This window comes from Vicugna pacos, chromosome 11 (genome assembly GCF_048564905.1).
Source record: "Vicugna pacos chromosome 11, VicPac4, whole genome shotgun sequence".
Classification (NCBI taxonomy): domain Eukaryota; kingdom Metazoa; phylum Chordata; class Mammalia; order Artiodactyla; family Camelidae; genus Vicugna; species Vicugna pacos.
Genome location: NC_132997.1, coordinates 1021602 through 1034676, shown reverse-complemented (window position 1 = coordinate 1034676; position 13075 = coordinate 1021602). Strand labels below are relative to the sequence as shown.

The window sequence follows — 13075 nt, the reverse complement described above, 5'->3', positions numbered from 1 at the left end:
TCCTGTGCCACCTGTGTGACCCATGATTCCCACATTTCTGTCTCCTGCTAGAATTTTTCTCTCCAACTCTGGACTCTTACAATCTTCTACTGATTTGACACCTTCAATTGAAACTCTGATATCTTAAAAGCAACATGTGTAAAAACTGAGCCCTTTGTTCTCCTACCCCCCAAACTGGTTCTTCCTGCAACCTCCCCCATTCAGTTAGTGGAAACTTAATCCATCCAGCTGCTTGGGTTAAAAAGCTTAGAGTTACTCTGACTTTCACTGACATACCACATGAATTCTGTCAATAGATCTGGTTTAACACTGCCTTTAAACCATATCCAGAACCCAGCCACTTCTCACCATGGCTCCTGCCTCGACTGCTGCTTCCCTGCCCTGAGCCACTGTCCTCTCCTCCTGCACAGCCCTTTTCAGAGGCTTCCCACCTTTCATCTCTGACCCGTTTTGACTATTCTCACCCGGCAGTCAAGTGAGCCTCGAAAACCTAAGTTAGATAGTGTCGTCCTTCTGCAGTGCCTCCCCATTTCACTCTGGGTAAAAGCCACAGTCCTTACAACGTCCTCCAAGGCCATGAAGGACCTGCACTGACCCTTCTCCGCAGCTCCAGCCGTGTCCCCATTCTGGAACATGTGAGGTGTGCGCTGCCCTTGGTGATGGTTATTCCGTCCACCTGGGACTTCTTACCTCCAAGTCTTAGTTCTAACCTCAGTCCTCAGTGTGGCCTGCTCTGGTATTTAATACAACATCACCCTCATCCCATACCCTCAACTCTCTTTACCTTGCCCTTTTTTGATTTTTCCATGGTTCCTCTTTCCTAACATGCCACCTCCTCTGCTGCTCTGTTGTGTGAATTGTCATCTCCACCCCCATCCCAGCTAGACTCCAACCAAGCTCCGTGAGGGCAGGAATTTTGTTTTGTTTATTGATCTATTCCAAGTGCCTAGACTAGTCCTGGGTACATAGTAGGCAGTCAAAAATTATTTGCTGAATAAATTTAAAGACTATTTTAAAAATGAATCATCCTTTCAGGAACGGGTGAGGATCGGAAGCTGCATGAAGGAAAATGGTGCAGTAAATATTGATATTTGCCTGTTGTTCTTTGTGTGATATATATATGTGTTTTAGTCTTAATTTGGTATCCCAGTTTCTTAATTTAATAGCTGTATTAAGGTGTAATTTACAGGCCATAAAATTCACACATTATAATTGTACAAGTCAGCCATTTTATCTATTTCTAGATTTGTGCAACTTTGTCCTCATAAAGTCCCCTTGTGTCCGTCCATATGCAGTTTGCCCTCCCCTCAGTGGCACCCTGATTTTATTTCTTTTTTTTTTTGGCAATCACATCTCAAACGGATAATTTACACAGCAGTACTAATATAGCTTTGCACTTTTTGAAATGACACACTTAAATATGAAATTAGCGGTCATTGCTGAATGTAGGTAGCAGTATCCGACATTGGTGAAAAGAATGGACTTGAGTGTCAGACTGGCTGCAGTCTTACCCAGCTCCACCATTTACCAAGTTACCCAAATTATTTTCTGCCTCAAGCTCTTTATCTGTTATATGGGGGTAATAATAGCAGCTTACAGAGTTGTTGTGAGGATTAAGCAAACAGGGAAAAAAAATTTAGTATAGTGGCCTGCTTATGTTATTACCTAAGAAATGGGCTTATGTTATTACCTAAGAAATAGCCTTGCAGGTAAAGGGCAAAATTCAAATCAGTTTCTAAAGTATATGTAAAATATAATCCAGTTCCTGCCTGGTTTGTAAACACGTATGCCTACTGAAGAATTTAAAAGCAGGCTAATTTCCAACAGAAAAGATCATTTCTCAGCATTTCTTTCAAAGATAGCTGCAAAATCACTTTTACTAAATGTTCCATGCCCAACTCTTACAGAAATTTGACACCACGGACGTAATTATCTACATTTTTGTTAAAATGATTCTGACCATCAGGAAGTGTTCTCAATTATATTTTAGCCTTTATTTTGAGAAATACTGTGAGACTTCTTCTAAATTAATGGGTGGGGGCATTCATTGTAGCTCTTGTAGCCTGATAAGCCTGCACTAAATTATCTTTTTTTAACTTTTAATTAAAGTAATAAATTAATTTTTTGCTGGGGGGTGGTAATTAGGTTTTTATTTATTTATTTTATTTTTAGAAGAAGTACTGGGAATTGAACCCAGGCCCTTGGGCATGCTAAGAACATGATCGTCCACTTGAGCTATACCCTCCCCCCTAAATTATCTTAAATAAGGTCTTTTTCTCTGTTTTGTTAATTTATGTACAGATGCGCAAAGCAGGGTCATCAGAAGCCTCTCAATCACGAAGATGATAATAGTGAAAAACATTGCGCAGTGACAGTGAATCCTTGGCATATGAAGAAAGATTGTAAAGTCCTGAATGAATTAAGAAGGTATTGTTACATTAACATACGTGTAAGCATGGCTCTCTTACCTTTATTTTTCACTTTATAATGAAGATAATCCCCAACCGTCACGGTTGCTTTGTTTGATAGAGGCCATATCTAAACCCTTTTCTGCAAGTTTTTTAAATAAGAAAGAGCAGCTAATTTATCAGAAGTGTGAATGGTGTAATCTGGTCTGTCTAGTATGGTAGCCACGAGCCACATGTGGCTATTGTGAATTGAGATGTTCTATAAGTGGAAAATACATAATAGATTTTCAAGACTTCGTACAACAAAAATAATGTAAAATATTATTAATAAGTTTTAAAAGTGTCAATCACACTTTTGAAATGATAGTGTATTGGATATTTTGGGATAAATGTAATTATTACTGGAATTAATTTCACTTATTGCTTTTTATTTTCTAAATGGAATTACTGGAAAATTGTGACTTGCACTATGTTTCTATTGAGAGTGCTGGCTTCTAACTTATTGCAAATAATATGAAAAGAAAACTTTGATTAAAAATTTTGTAATTGAGTCGTTGATTTACATCATATTAGTTTCAGGTGTACAAAATAGAGGCTCAACATTTTCATAGATTATATTCCATTTAAAGTCACCATAAAATAATGGCTATATTTCCCTGTGCTGTATGATACAGCCCTGTAACCTATCCATTTTATACGTAGTACTTTTTACCTCTCAATCCCCTAACCCCTTCCTGCCTCCCCTCTTCTCCTTCTCCCCATTGGTAACCACAAGTCTGTTCTGTGTACCTGTGAGTCTATTTCTGTTTTATTATAGTCATTAATTTGTTTTATTTTTTAGATATACATATAAGTTAATACATAGAATATTTGTTTATCTTTCTCTGACTTATTTCACTTAGCATAATACCCTGTAGGTCCATCCATGTTATTGAAAATGGCATTATTTTATTTTTTAATGGCTGAACAGTATTCCATTTGTGTGTGTGTTCATGGTATGTATATATGTGTGTGTATATATATGTATACATGTATATATACATATATATATATATATAATATACCACAACTTCTTTATCCAGTCATCTGTCAGTGAACATTTGGGTTGTTTCAGTGTCTTGGCTATTTTAAATAGTGCTGCTGTGAACATTGGGGTGCATGTGTCTTTTTGAATTAAATTTTTCTCCAAACATATACCCATGAATGGGATTGCTGGATCACACGGAAGTCTATTTTCATTTTTTTATGGAACCTCTCTTCTGTCCTCCATAGAGGCTGCACCAATTTACATTCCCACCAATCGAGTAGGAGGGTTCCTTTTTCCTTAAAAGGTAAAAAATTCTCTACATTTACCTACCTTCCTTTCAGTTTAGGACACAGTTTGACAAAAACCAGATAGAATTTAATAGGAGTAAATACAGTATTTATTTTGAATGTCCATGCATTATGGATAGATATGTTATTGATGAGTTGGTTCCCTATTTTTGTAGGTGCAGATGTTTTTATAGCTTCACAGACATTTCAGTCTTGCAGAGAGGAAAATTTCTTTTTATTTTGCTGAACTTGTCCGGGTGTCTTTATCGGACTTGGTCCAGGCCTGCAGAGGTGAATACACATCCAAACCTGAACCATTTGAATGTCTGCAAGATATTAAGAGTCTAGAATATCAGATCTGGACTGTAACTCTGGTAAATGACATCAGTGACTGGACTCAAGAAAACTCCATTTGAGGACAAAACCTTTCATAAGCCAAAAAGGCTTTGAAATTGTGGCAAAGCCAGAGACTTTTGTGCACCACTTATGGCCACAAACCCATGAGGACAACCACAGTCCTTCTGGAGTGCCAAGGAAATTCCATGTGAGGAGTCCAGCACTCACAGGAATCCAACAAGTCCCTGTCTGCCAGAACACTTTCATTGCTACTGTGCTGTTTTGAGTAAATGTCTTTTCATCAGGTTCAAATTGGTTTGTTGTTATTTTTTTGCATAAAAAAACAACTTCTTGTTCCCTGGTGAAAGTAAAAGCCTAACATTTTCTGATTTCTTTTGACAGAGAAAACATGAGCCTGTGGATCTAACCTCATCTGTGATGGTCTGCAGCTGGGAGCAACCAGATCAGTGTCAGTCCCCTTGCAGCCATTGGCTGGGAGCCTGCATGTTCCTTGGAATGGTATTTGAAACATGTCACACTAGCCGTGCCTTCGCTGTGGGCTGGGAGGCGAGTCACTCAGAATCTGCATTATGGAATGTATGTTTCAGATCTACAGTTAGGAGATCTTTTTTAATAGCCAGAGAATATAGTCATAAATATATCTATTAATGTATTTATGCAAGAACATTTTTAAAGATTTTTTTATTATAAAAAGTTCCCCCCAAAATTGAAAATGAAAGAACAATGGAATTAAAAATCATCTGTACCTTAATTATACATAAAGAATCATAAAATCCTTCTAAACTTTTTTTGTTCAAATGAAGATATTTTTCCCTTCCAAAAAGGAAAATTATCATTTCACATTTTTTTACTTTCTCCTTTTATTATATATTCCATATCAATAAATATAAATCTTTTAAATCCCTTTTAATGGCTGTTTAACACTATATTGAACAGATATGTAAATAGTCCTAGGTTTCAGAAATTTAAAAAATTGTCATTACAATACCACTGCAAAGAATATTTTGGTGTTTCTATTTTTAGTTACTAATTTGGACTAAAAATTAACAAGTTTGCTTTTCTTCATCTAAAACATTGGTTATTTTATGAAGGAACTGTAAGGATTTTAAATAACTTTTCAGTAATTTCAACAAAGAAATTATCTTTAAGGCAAAAATGTATGATGGATTGCAAATCTATTTTTATTATATCTTCACTTTTACCAGTGTGACATATGTGTGTGTTTACACAAGTGCTTTAACTACCAGCAACGTAAGAAAAATCTGTGTACTAAAAATGTGAAAATACTTTCCCGGTTTGTGTTTTCATTCTCCCAATGTAGGTTTTGGATGACAAGCTTGTATTTGCAAAAGTACACCCCCTGTGGGAGGTGTTCTGTACATACGCTGAGATACTGCACATAATATTGCCTCTGAAGCCCAATGATCTGAAAACCCGGTCCTCAGCCTTTGATAACTTGAGATGTTTTATGAAAGTCCTCCAAGTGGATGAAAGTATCAACAACCGGAACAAGAGCTTTTCTTTGCCCTATTTGAGAAGAGCTCCGTGAATGACTTTTATATTCAGCATAGAGATACATTCTCCAATCCAACCACCAGAAACCGCATTGTAAGTCTAAACCGAGTTTAGCTGCTGTCTTGGGGGTGATTTAGAACCTGCTGTTGAATTATCAGTGATTTGGTTTGGTTGGTTTGATTTGGTTTTTAAAAGCTGCCCATAAAAAGGAAAAAAGAGAAAGAAAAGAAATATGCCTACAGATTCCTGTTAGGATAGTAAACAGTGGCTGGTTAGTTACCTTGTATAAACCACAAGCTCTCTTAGAACATTTTTAGGTTTACTTCATCCTTTCTCAGATCAAGTATCAAGTAAGGGACAGTGTTAAAAAAAATTCAGGATTAACAGGTTTGTGAGCTCCAGGATTTGCAAGGCAGCTTTCCCTCCCCATGGTGTAAGTCAAATGGCAGAATTGAAATAAAGCACCTCATGTATCCTCCGGTGTTAACAGGAAAAGGCTAATCTTCTTGACCTTGTTTCTTCCTGGGTAAAATGAAGATAATATATCAGGAGGCGACAAGCTCATTTAAGGCAGGAAGCATGTTGTTTTGTTCACTGCTGAATCTCAGGCACTGGGAAGGCTGAGTTTAACGAGCGAATGAATGAACGAACTGTACTTCCCCCACAGTTACCATGTGGGACAGTGAGGATTAGAAGCTAAGAGCATAGACTCTAGAGGGGAGGGCACAGCTCAAGTGATGGGGCGCATGCTTAGCAAGCATAAGGTCCTGGGTTCAGCCCCCATCACGTCCTCTAAAATAGACATATAACACTAATTACCTCCCCTCCCCCACCAGAATTACCTTATTATCTCCCCACCACCAAAAAAAAAAAAAAGAGAAGTGGCCAAGAGCGTAGACTCAAGCTGGAACACCTGTGTTGGTTTCTCGCTGTCGACCTTGTAAATGTCATTTACCCTCTGTGTCTATCAAGTTCCTCACCAATAAAATGGGGATAATTGTAGTACCAACCTCGTAGAGATGCTATGGGGATTAATGAATCTGTGTCAGTGATACAACAGCCCTGGCTTATATTAAGTACTATGCATCTGTCAGCTCTTTTCATAATTACTGACAGATGTTATTATCGACAAAAGACGTATTAGTTCTTTGAAAGAGAAATGCATGTTAGACCATTTCATTTATCACTTTCTGTAATTCAGGCTTTTCCCTCTGAAATAACATTTTATGTCTGTGCACTAGAAAGCCACAGGGCTTTCCAAATTTCATCTGTCTGGGTTCTTGTCATGATGGCAATACTGCAGATTGCTGACATTTTTTAGGGACTCCGTCTGAGATGACAGCAACCCCTCAAATTTACGAGCGCTTCTCTAACTGATAACATCTCGCTAGAAATGAAGTTTTTATAATGTAACAGCTTCAGATGCTTAATGATGCCATAAATGCAAGGATGTTATATCTAAGCTCTTTAAATAAATCTTGTCATTGAAATAAAGGAAATACTATATTATAGCCCTCTATGACTTTGTTATCTTTGCTATCTGTTTATCTGACTCTCTAAGACCAAAGAAAGCAAATACTAAGATTGATCATTACTACTGTGTGGTACACGTATTTGTGGATGAAGACAATATTGAAATGCACTGTTTAAGATATTAAAATGGACATTAAACAGCTTCTTGATGCACATGCATGAACAGAACAGGGAGCTGGGTGCAGGGAGCAGACACTGAGCTTCCTGGATTAGAGACCCAGCTTAGCAGTCCAGCCCAGCAGTCCACATGTTTCATATTTATGTCCCAGCAAAATTAGCAGTGAGAGTCTTAAATGAACTTTGGGGACACTTGCAAACAGCTGTCATGATTACTAATGTGGGACACCAGGATTCTACAGTGTTTAGTTGGCATCTGTGCATAACCAGTTCTTTTCCACTAAAGCTTCTTGTAATTGCTGGTCCCACATCCAGGTTGAGGAATCATCTCATGTGGTGTTTGGGAGGGAGGTAAGTGGAGTCAGGACCCATGTTAAGGCTGGGTGGGTAATAATCTGGTGCTAGTACAAGAGAAAGGAAAGTAGGTCAGGTGGGAAGGAGAATGACTGGATTTAAACTTTGTTTCTTGAGTAAGCTAAATATATGACATCATGTCAAGTTACTTTGTTGTTTATATTCCATTTGCTGTCACCAAATAACTACTGAATTGTGGGGACAAAAATGCCTGGGTTTTAGAATTGACCCTGCCCCTAACCTGCCAGAGTCCAGGTTCCTCTGGGTGCCCAAAGAGGGGGCTGGACCATCAGGTGTCCCTCCACTGCAGCAGTTTGGGCACTTGGGTGGCCTAGATTTTTGCTGTGGAAGACTGGCCCGGTTGTAGGACATTAAGCATCTGCAAGGTGGTCCCAGGACTGTGACATCTAAGCGTTCCTTTCCACCCACGTTTGCAAATGACCCTCAAGGGGTTAATATTAATCCTGGGTGAGAATTATGAAAAATTATATGGTACCTCCATCCCTCCTGGCAAGTGAGGGCCCCTTATTTACAAATGACCATGAAGTATTAGCACCAGATTTTATCAACAGAACATGTGAACATTTTGTGACAGTGACACTCACCTGTTTGCTTCTGATTCCCAGTGCCACTTCAACCTCCATCAGAGGACTTCAGCTGCCCCAGCGATCAGGGCCTTCTGTACAGGGAATGGGCTCCTCCTCGAAGCACAGACAAGCAGCAGCCCTTAGGTCTCATCAGGTGAGCTGTTGTGGAGAGCACTCCAGTGGGAAGGGCTCAGGGTTGTCCTCATGGCATCTGAGTGTGACAGTCCTCCAAGAGTGTTAACAACCAGGAAGCTCACAGGAGCTCTGAACTTCGTTGCCCCAAGTTTTTACTGCAGGCTTTATTACAAAGCCATGATTTATTGGGTCACTACCGACATGGCTAACCCAAACCCTAACTGTAAGTCAAACCTTTCCTTAGCCCTAAACTTTGAGCCCCTTCCTCTCCTGGTGGCCACTCACTTGTCACAAAGCTTAAAGCCCCACTCCTCTAACCACATGGTTGGTGTCTCTGGCTGGCCAGTCCCCATCCTGAGTCATCTCATGAACACAAGCCATCCAAGGTTCCACCATGAATAGCATAGACACTCCTATCTTGGGAAATTTGGAAGCTTTAGCGGTTGCTGCCTAGGAACTGGGAAAAAAGACCTACCAAATTCTTCATTAAATAGGAGTAAATGTTATATTTCATTTAAATTATAAAATAAGAGAGAAATTCTCACTGCTTTTCTGTATCTGCTGTTCGACACCGTTTCACTACACCACGTGATTGTAATGTCGTGCTCAGCATGTGTCTTCTCAGAGCACCAGCGCTGGCTGCTCCCCGGGAGCTTATGCTGTTTGGGCAAGGCTGCTGGGGGGATACAGGCCAAGGACAACCGAGAAAACAAAAATAATCGGGCAAATAAGGAAACAATGTCAGATTGAAATGAAGAAATAACACAGTGTTGAGATGGGAGTCTTGGGGGGAAGTGAGTTAAGAAAGTTATCTTTGAGTAGGTTACATGTGAGCTGAGATGGTGAAAAGGAGGCTGGAATTTGAAGATCTGGGAAAAGTCACCCATGGAATAGAGGCAGCTTGTCTATTGGCCCTGAGGCACAAATGTGCTCAGCAGGTTTGTGGAGATACTGGAGCCAGCGCTGGTGAGAGTGATGAGACGCGAGGTTTAGAAGGGCATCAGGAGCACGGAAAGGAGTGTAGACTCTAAGCGCAGTGAGAAGCAGTCATGATAGCTTAAGCACTAAAGTAATTTTCTCTCATTCACATTTTGCAAAGATAATGTGGAGAATGTATAGCAGGGACTCAGGAAGCAGGGAGGCCAGGTAGGAAGCTCTTGGATTGGGCCAGATGAGAGATGGTGGGAGCCAATGAGGAATGCGTTTGGGGAGTGGGGCTGACAGGATGCAGTTATGGGCTGGCTGTGGATGGTTAGGAGAAGAGGAGGGTCAAGGTAGCCCCAGGTCGGTCTGGAGCCAGGTGTCTGTTCTTTCTTTTCTCAGTGCCCCATGCAGTTGCCCATCTACTTGGGAAAACCTCTTAATCTTCAAAGTGAGGGTTTTAAAACACTGAAGTCTATTTGTTGTTTCACATTTTATGGAAAGATTCAAACATGTACAGAAATAGAGAGAACAGTACAGCCAGCCTGCCTGTATCAGTCACCCAGCTCCAGAATTATAAACTCAGAGTCACTGTTGTTGCATCTTTCATCTCCATCTCCTCCCCTCCCCCACAATGGGGTCATTTTGAAGACAATCCTACATAGCTTAACCTTTCATTAGTGAAATGACAAGGTCTCTTTCAAATAAAATTGGAATATTCTTTTTTTTAGGGTTACAAAATAATTCCCTGCTTGTCACAAAAATACACTTTTAAGTAGTTTTGGGGTTGAAATCAAGATCCAGACAAGATTCAGACATTGCAGCTAGCATATCTCTCAAGTGTGTTCTAATCTATAATTTTCCTGTTTCTCATTTTCCTTGAAATTGCTGAGGGGTTTCTCTATTTCCTGTTTGGCTGATTTCATTCTCCCCTATGGTGTTAGACTTGTTTCTCCATCCTATGTATTGGCTTTAGCTAAGTGATTTAATCCTCCCCTAAAAGCTTGGTCTGATTGAGGTTCAACTTTGTGCAAAAATATTTTTTATGTGAAGTTTTGTACTCCTGTCATAAGGTACATAATATTACAGTTGACTCTCTTTTTTGTGATGACAGCAGCCAAAAATGATTGTCACCCGGGATCATTATTTCATAAGGAATTTTATTTCATGTGGTCATACTCTAATTTCCTCCCTCAATTATCAGCAGGATCAGTCACGAAGAGGCACTTTCTCCTTAACACGGGTTATCCTTTAGAACACAGTTTTAAAGGAGGATATTTGTTAATATGTAAATATTTAAAATTGATAATTTTTTTTCTTTTTAATTTTTTTTTCTAATGGAGGTACTGAAGATTGAATCTAGGACCTTATGCATGCTGAGCACACACTCTGCCACTGAGTGTACCCAATCCCAGTTGAGATTCATATTTATTTGATATCTTCCTTCTGTTATTTTTGTTTTGTGTTATACAGAATTTGAAGGCAGGGCAATGGGTTTGACCGCTTTTTAATCATTCTTTATGGGCTTTTGGGGTTTGTGTGTGTGTTTGTGTTTGTAAAGAAAACAATTTTCCCACTATTTTAAGTATGTATTGCTAAGGCAATTATGTTGATCTTTTCCCTGCTCCTGGTCCATGTATTCCCTTGTTACTTCCCACTAGTGGCCCCTTGAGCTCTGTGACAAGACTAGCATGTTGTTAATCCATGTGGAAGGAGATCTGAAGAGATTTATTCAAGGAGATGAAATTTGTAGACAATGTATTGGAAAGTATTGTGAAAGTTGTTCGTTAAGAGAAGGTCTGAGGTTGAATTGTTAAGTGCACAGAAATCTAAGCTATGAACTACCAAGACAATTATTAACTCCAGGAAAACAAAGTAGGGAAGAAAAGGTAAGACTAGCACAAATTGCTACAGCTTTGAATAGTCTGTACAGAGTAATAATAATGTAAATCAAGGATACTGAGCTGATGAAAATTATAATGTAACTGTATTAAAAGGTTGGAAGAAAGAAGGTTTGGGTATGTAGATGAGATGGGGTTTGAAAGAGATCTGAACCCTCATTTTCCAAAATAGAAAGTTAAATAGGTGATACATAAAGCTGAAAAAGTTATTAGGCTGTGTTACAAGGATATTAGTCAGAGAAAGGGAGTAAGTATTCCAAGAGTCAGCAGTAGGAGCTGAACGTGGTTGTTTCTGGCCAGGAAATGGGGCAGTTGTTGGGAACTGCTCCTTTTTACAATCGGTGTTCGAGAACTGTTTGACACTTTATTGAATGTATGGCATTAGTTTGATAAAAAGAAATCAAAGCTGAATTTTGAAAAATTTATGTTAAGAATTGGGGTGCTTTTGCAGAGAGAGATAACAATCAGCAAAACTACATTTGAAGGGATCCTCATTATTCCTTGCATTTCAGCAAGGACTAGGAGGCAGACATCTGTTTAAGGTTCAAAAATTCTGTCTGACCTTCCTGCCGACTTGTAACCTTTGGAAGTAATGAACTCCCCGTCACTGTAAATATCCAGGCAGAGGCTGCCTGACCAGCTCTCTAACTGTAGCAGGGTGTGTTTACCATTGGGCAGTTAGAGCAGGCAACTTCTAACATTCTTTCAGTTTTGAATTTGGCATTTTCAGGATGGATAGTTGATAAGAATGTATTACAAAAAGCTTAACAAGAAAGTCCAAGACATCTCAAACCCATTGCCAGGGTTTTCTCTGCCAGACACCATCCTAAGCCTGCCACCAGTGAGGCAGGCCACAAAGCCCAGTCACATAAGAATGAACACACTTTGTCGCTCCTATCTGATTTGGCATCAGTCTCAGCCCTTTTCCCCATGGAATGGTCCACGCCCATGTCTCTGACGATGGAGCTGGTCTCACAGCAGCTCTATGAGCACTGGTCCAGCCCAAGGGATTCCTGCGTGAAGTTTTCCAGGATTCCAGGCTATTCTCAGAGCTGAGTCCCCCTTAGGCTAAGCCCACGGAACTCATCTTAGCTCCAGACTGAGCCGGAAGCCTCAGAGAGAACTCAGAGCTGAGGAAATCCACAGGTTTTACCCAGCACTGCCGAATCATCAGTGAGCCAGTTGAGGGAAGGATCAGCAACAGCAAGACACACCTGAGCTGCCGTCTCATTGTTCCACCTCATCCCTAAACCCTCTGTGTCTGCCTGTCTGTGTCGGTCTCCCTTTTAGGATCAGCCTGGCACCACTTCATGCCCTGCCTCCTTTCTTCTAATCTTGCCTCCCTGGCCTGTTCCATCTACTCCAGATTAACTGAGAAAAGGTTTTAAAACCTAGGAACAACAGACGTGCTAGATACAAAGAATACAGGGCAATGTCTTCCTCAGCCACATCCCTCCTGCCCTCTCCCATTCCCTCAATGTCAATGAGTTTTATAAATATTTTGTCAGACAGACATTGCACTTGCAGTTGTTATCATTATCAGCCATTTCCTTATTATCTGTGGTTTATGATGCATTTGCTCCAGGGACTTTCCCGAGATAAGGCAGGAGCAGATGACTGAGCCACTTGTTGATGTCCACTTGTGTCAAGCCTGTTAAGAATGATTTTTGGGGGGATTTGTTGAATGTGCCAGACTGTCCAGTGAGTGGTGATGATCCCCTGCATCTGCTCTCGAGTTGGCCTCATCCCCTCCTTTGCTCTGTTCTCATTTATCTCTCTTCAGCAGGTGAGCCAGTGATCTGTACTTCTATGATACATAAAACACTTCTTATTTCATGGTAGAATTTGGGGGCTGCTATGAAAACGGATATGTTTTAAGAGTGAATTGAGTCGGAGGTTTAAAATTAAAGCCCCCTTGATTTAGAATCAGAAA

General features: G+C 40.0%; 1 long non-coding RNA gene across 1 annotated transcript; it reads left to right on the top strand.

The window, feature by feature from the left end:
- The first annotated feature begins 2301 nt into the window (after positions 1-2301).
- LOC140699588 (uncharacterized) lies at positions 2302-5676 on the top strand. Its single transcript, XR_012077795.1, has 4 exons — positions 2302-2427; positions 3681-3739; positions 4461-4655; positions 5401-5676. It is a non-coding gene; the product is annotated as an uncharacterized lncRNA (long non-coding RNA).
- The last annotated feature ends 7399 nt before the right edge of the window (positions 5677-13075 follow it).